Source organism: Lupinus angustifolius, chromosome LG03, assembly GCF_001865875.1.
Source record: "Lupinus angustifolius cultivar Tanjil chromosome LG03, LupAngTanjil_v1.0, whole genome shotgun sequence".
NCBI classification, from domain to species: domain Eukaryota; kingdom Viridiplantae; phylum Streptophyta; class Magnoliopsida; order Fabales; family Fabaceae; genus Lupinus; species Lupinus angustifolius.
The window spans coordinates 10,164,010-10,171,288 of NC_032011.1; positions in this window are offsets into that span (position 1 = coordinate 10,164,010).

Consider the following 7,279-nt stretch of genomic DNA (forward strand, 5'->3'; position numbering starts at 1 on the left):
TGAACTGTTTTTCATATCTGAGTGTAATATTCTGAGTAAGTCCACGCCGTCAATGAATTTATGTTCATTAGATGTCTTACTCTCTCTATTTCTCTTCTTTTCTATTGCTTGCTTTTCGGATGTGTGTTCGTCAGATAGACAGCTTTACTCGGATTTGGAGCTACCCGTCCGTGATGTTCCAGGAGGGGGCATGAGGAATTGAGGAGAGGCAGTACCCTAGTCTTGGAGCGAGCCACTAGGAGTTGCTTATCATTTTGGGACTTTTGAAAACAAGGACGGCTTCAGTTTGTTCATGTCTTTGTTTAGTGTCTGTTGGCGATGATTAATATTTTTCGCCCTTTCTTTCTGGATTTTGTATATGTTAGTGGCGATGTAGTTTCCGCCTTTGTTGACTTAGTTTGTATGAACTAAAGATGACTTAACCGTTTATATGCATTATGTTATTCAGGAAATTGTGAATCAGGTTAAGTTATCATTCGATATCGATAAGTTGATTTTCCGCATTCGAGTTACTTAAAGTGATGTCCCGGAAAAGGAAGGTTTTAAAAAAAAAGGAAATAAATTTTATACATCTCTTTATTCAAAAAAAAATTACCCATTTTTCCGCAATGTTTTTGAGAAGTATTTTTCGGGGCGTTACAACTAAGGCGTAACTGAAGCTTAGAGATAACATTAAATATTTATGTTCTAAAGTCTAGATATGAAATTAGTTGTGTGTTAATTTTAACAAAGTTGTGTGAAGCATCCAAGCAAAGCTTACTGCTATATATCATGTTAATAATACAATAAGTTCACAACAAGTGTCAAGTGATAGTAATGAAAGTAGAAATATCAAAGGAATACAAAGGCTTACAATTATAATTGTTATACTAAGTAGCATTACTTCTCTGTTACATGGACAATCCATAACTCACCATGATCATAAAAATTGTAGCTTTGCAGGCTTTTTTAGCCATGGTACAGAAAGCAAACAAATCTATATAGGTTACTTTAACATCATTATATTAGTACTAAAATGATTTTGTGAAGTAATAATTAACTAATGAAAAGGAACATACATTACAAGTATAAAATGAGAAGAATAGACTACCCACCTTGGCACATAAGTTTCTAGCATGGTCCCTAACAATCTCAAACTTACAAAACTTAGAGCTTAACTTAGAGTTGTATAAAACATAGTGTTGCACCCTTCTATGTGCAATCCCCCATTTATGTTCTTGTGAGTAAAGAGATAGTGATTCATCTCTATTTCCTTTTCAACTTTCACATTATTATTACCACCTACTTCTATGTCTTTTAACCTTTTTTTCCCTCTCAAACTAACTGCACATACAAACATAAATACATGATTAATATAATAATGATAAGAAGAAGATAGAATTGTTATACATATATATGTATACCCGTAGTCTCATTAATACATTATTTTTGACTCTCAATACTTTCTCCCTTTCTTCACAATTTACTATGTAAAGACCATTTTTTAACACAGTCCAAACAAAAAAATTTATCTTGAAATCCCTTTTGGGCAAGCATTACTCAAGTAAACAAATTCAGTCTAGAATCCATTGAATTATAATGGATTACACTGCTTATAATCACAATCTAACCAAACACTAATATAGTTAGTTATAGAATGCAATGAAAATTGAAATGTATATATACCTTCAAAGAGGCTTTTGCACTGCCATGTTACAAATATAAGGGCTATCCTTGGGAGGAGTAAGTGATGGTAATGAAGCATTAGCACCACTTTTGTCAAATCAAACTTCCACATTCTCTGATGAAAGCGAGATAGAGCTTGTTGGAACGGCGAAGTTAGAGAGATCAGAGGTGAGAGCAAGATTATCTTTATGGAAGCCATGTACGAGCTCCACTTCGCTGTTCCCTTCACCGGCGATATCCTCAACAACATCAACACACTGTCTCCGTCATCCTCCACCATGACGAGTCCAAGCTCATCTTCATCGACGTCGCCTCATATGATATGAACCTCGACGCTATTTCACTATTCCCCTCACTGCAACATCAACGCCCAATCCTCATCCTCATTGAGGATAACACAGTTCAATCGCTAACCGCAACCACCAACGTTGAATTTCAAATCGGTGAAGCCTGCGTCGGAGAAGAAGAATGTTATAACCGCGTTAAGGAATTTAGGATTTTATTTTACCGCTTCAGATCTCGCCATGGAAGAACAATTTCTCAAACAAATTCAGTCTTCAATATTGATGGTGGCGCTAATGGCTGCAATGGGAGAAGAAGGTTCACCTTAAGAAGATTAGGGTTTATGTTTGAATGAAAAGGATAAGGTCAGTACAAGAAGACTATATGTTAAGAGTAGAAAAATAAAATTAAAAATAAGCTAAATATAAAAATTTAATAAAAGTAATAGAGAATAGCTTTTTTACACCTTATAAGGTAACAACACATAGAAAACGGTGGTCAAATATAATCTAATAATCGTTCTCTCTTATTATTTCATAGGCAACGATATAAAAACTATACTCTAAGACTAAATAAAATTAATTGTAAAAATAACCGTTGTCTATTCCTTTACAAGAACGGTTTAAAACCGTTGTAGTATATAAATATATAAAATTAACATATAGGGGAACAACATCAAAAACCGTTGTCTATTCTACTCTACGACCACGATTTTGAAACCGTTGCAAATTAAGGCGTTGCCATAGGTAAAAAAATGTAGTAGTGAATGATATCAACTATTTATTTCTGGGATTATATTATAAGTGATCTAATTATTGGCGCTCCTTAGATTTCTAAAAACTGATAACGGATATGAGCTTAATGGGCAGATACCCATCAGGTTAACCCATAGGGGATAATGAGAACCCTATAAGTTAACGCATAAAGAAGGTCCTGGTCCCCAACACCAAATCAAATTCAGTTTTATCCTCTCCCCATCAGTGTGAAAATGTAAGTCCCAAGAGGAATCAGGGATTTAGTTGAGGAAAGTCATCATACCACAAAATCTCTTTCAGAAACGTAGATCAAAGAAGCACATCCAGGAACATGGATTCAAGTATGACAATGCGGACTTTGTTTCATTCATATATGTGTGAGAATCATGAGATTCAAGATCATAGGATTGATATTTCACCAATCATAAGGAATTCCCAACAAGTGGTATCAGAGCATAGGTTCTGAATTTTGTATGATTCTCCATTAAGGGTGTTTTCCCAAATCTTGTATGAACCCTGATTTTAATTTGGGCATTATTGAGTTATGCTTCCGCTGTTATATTATAAAGAATTGAGATTTCGTGTGCAGTGTTGAATATGTGTTAAATATTGTTTTGATTCTATTTGTGGTTATCACATTAAAAGAACCTACACAAACAATGATATTCAAGTATAAAATTTAACGCAAATATATGTTTTGTTCCATTATGTTGATGGGATTCAAGATCACTTGTTTATGCTTCTGATTCAAGATATGAGACTTGTATTTTCAACATTATTGCCATAATTTGTTTTTATTTAAGTGATTACATTATCACGTTAGATGCTTACAAAGACAATAGATTATTGCCATAATTGTTATTTACTTAATAAAGTGATTTGCCTTGTTTATATATTGTTTTTGTAATTATAGTACATATTCAATTTAGTATGCAATTTTGATTTGATTTGATATTGATGTTTTACAATATATAAATATATTCAACTTGTGTCCTATATATTTTTTTGGTTGCCTGATTATATAGATATATGAATTCCATTGAACATATTTGTTTTGGAATTTCGATAATACTTTGTATTGATTAAGATTGCATTTTTTTATGCGTTGATATATATGTAATGTATTTTTTTGATTTGGAATTATATAGTTTGGAATTATATTGTAGGTTTAGATTTGATAATCATAAAAGATATCAAATCTGAAAGTTTTAATTCCAAGATTATACTTTTTGTTAGTATGTTAGTATTTATTGTGGGTGAGACTCCACTCTCAACCTCCTACCTCCTACACCCTACCATCTAACCAACTTATAACTCCCATCTTTTGTTGATGGTATGACTCGAAATCACAACCTCCTGCACTCCATTCCTTACGACCACCCTCTTCACCATCAGACCACCTTATAACTCCCAATTATTTTGAATTAATTAATGCAATATGTTGCCAAAATAACCTCTATTGTGAAAATTAATTGAAATTACACATATGAGTATGAGATTATTTATGCAATTGTGTTTGGCCCAAAGGAAGACACAATTTGGCCAAATAATAACATACATGTGATGATAAATATGTAACAATTATAGTTTCTTTTTCATGTGAATAATAGTCGGTCCAAAGAAAGACTATTGTTTGACAGAACTAATTGTTAATATTTAATCATTACGTTGAGAGTACCACTTACAAATTAATTTCTCTGTCAAAAGACTATAAATTGACGTTGTGCTAGGTATCTTGTGATAAGTCTATTATGTGAACAATTATTGTTTTATATATATGATACCTGACTTGTTTGTTTAAATGATTGTAACACTTATGATTTGTTACATTGGTTGGTGGCTAATAACATTATTAAGTAGATGTTATTGTTGAATCATTGTTTCTGTTTGGATAGCTTACCCTACCATGTTTAATCATGTATAAAATGGTAATATTTTCTTTTATGGGAAATTTAAAAGGACCATACTTTAATTCGAAATGAAGTCTTTGTGATGAGAATGATGCAATGTTACCAATAGGTTATAATGAATATATGTATTTATTGTGGATATAAATAAAATATGTTTTGGATTAAATGTTCAATCAAACTCAACTAAATAATTTTTTATATTTTGGAAAATAAAATTGTTTGATATTTTAAGTGAACCTATTAAACAAGAAGTCGGCAATGTGACATCTTTTCTGTGAAGTGTTTGAAATAAATGTCAAATGCTAGTGCGTTTATGTATCCAAAGTATTAATTGGCCCAAAGGAAGATTATTATTTGGTCGGATTATATACACACATATGATGATAAACATGTGATTTTTATAAAGTTGTATATGTGAATGACAAATCAGTCCAAAGAAGGGATTATTATTTGACATGCATTATGATCAATGTTTGACCACAAACAAGAGTATCAATAGTGATTGATATGAAATATCAAACCAACTGTATGTCTATATTTTATGCGAATAGTAATCGACCTAAATGAAGATTATTATTTGGCCCAAATTAGAAACATACTTGTAGCAATAAATATGTGATAATCATATGACTTTCCATGTGAATAGTAAGTCGGTCCAAAGAAATGCTTATTGTTTAACAGGATTGATTATCAATATTTGATTACTACAATGAGTGTACCACTTTCAAGTTTATATTTTGTCCAAAGACTGAATATTAATGTTGTGCTAGCTAACTCATGATGTGCCATATTATCATTTGAATTTAAGTATTCAAGTTGAATGTGAGTTTAATTGCAAGAATATTGCAATTTGTTTTGTTCTTTTACTAGTGTTGCAAATATTTCTGCTCAAATTAAGAACATTCCATTGTTGAATGGGACAAACTTTAAGGTCTGAAATGAAGTCGTAGAAATTATTCTTGACTGTACGGATTAAGATCTGACACTTCAGGTGGAGAAATTCATTTCTACTATAGAAATCCTCGATGAGGTTAAAATTGAGAAATTGGAACACTCTAACCGAGTGTGTATAATGATCATGAAACACTCTATTCTAGAAGCGTTTCGGTGCTCTATTTCTAAGGGTCACAATGCAAGGAAGTTTCTTAAAGAAATAGAACCATACTTTGCCAAAATTAAAAAGGTAGAGACGAGTAGCTTTTTGGCTAAACACATCTCCATGAAGTATAAAGTCAAATGGAACATAAAGGAGTACATTATGGAGATGTCTAATCTCGCATCAAATCTCAAGTCACTTAAGTTTGAGCTTGGTGATAACTTGCTCATGCACTTGATTTTGATCTCACTTCCTGCACACTTTGGGCAATTCAAAGTGAGTTATAACACTTAGAAGGACTATGTGCAAGAGGAAGAGAGACTGCATAGAGATAATATTGAAAGTGCTCACTAAGCTATGACGTCTCAGAATAAGAAAAGAAAGAACAACAAGAATGTTGTGAAAGTGTTATTTGTGTTTTTCTCAGAGAATGTGGAATTGTTCTGCAATACACTATGTCAGACAAACCTAACATGAAGGGTGTTGTTGAGCGATTAAAACGAACTCTTAAGGATATGGTGAAAAGTATGATTAGTCATTCTTCCTTGCCAAAGTCTCTTTAGAGGAGAGCTTTAAAGACCACAGTTTGCATCCTTAATAGAGTGCCAAGTAAAGTATTTAACAAAACCACATATGAGCTTTGGACTAATAAAAGGCCAAGCTTAAAAAAATTGCACATTTGGGATTGTCGAGCTGAGGCACAGCCTTATAGGCCGCATGAAAGAAAACTGGACTCAAGAACTGTAAGCTGTTATTTTGTTGGCTATGATGAACGCTCTCGGGGCTATAAATTTTATGATCCCACTTCAAGACTCTTTTTTGAGATGGGAAATGCAAAATTTCTTGAGGAAGTTGATTTTGGGAAGGTTGAGAACATACAAAATGTTGTCTTTGAGGAAGAACCTATCACTGATAGTGAACAAGTTCTTGTGCCTATTACCATTCAAGGAATAAATTCGGTAATAGAAGATAATATTCAGAATATTGTCCCTGGCAATATTTCAGAACAAGACAACACTGAGGTTCTCTCTCAAGTACCTATAGAACAAATTCAACAACCTCAAGAAGTAGAAGTGTCATAGGAGAAGTGCAATTCCTGATGATTATATTGTATTTCTTCAAGAACATGAGGATGACATTGGGTTAATAGAAGATGATCCATTGAACTTATGTCAAGCCATGAAAACTTCAATCTCTCAAAAGTGGATCGATGCCATGAAGGATGAGATGAAGTCTATGCATGATAATGACGTTTGGGATCTTGCCAAATTACCTGAAGGTGAGATCTATTGGTTGCAAATGGATATTTAAAACGAAGAGGGGTTCGAAGGGTAATATTGACAGATATAAAGCTCGTCTAGTAGCTAAAGGCTTCACTCAGAAAGAAGATATTGATTATAAAAAAAATCTTCTCTCCTCTATCTTCGAAGGATTCTTTTAAAATAATATTGGCACTAGTAGCTCATTTTGATTTAGAGCTACATCAGATGGATGTTAAGACTGTGTTTCTTAATGGTGACATTAAAGAAACGATCGATATGGTGCAACCAGAAAACTTTGTGTCAGTTGGC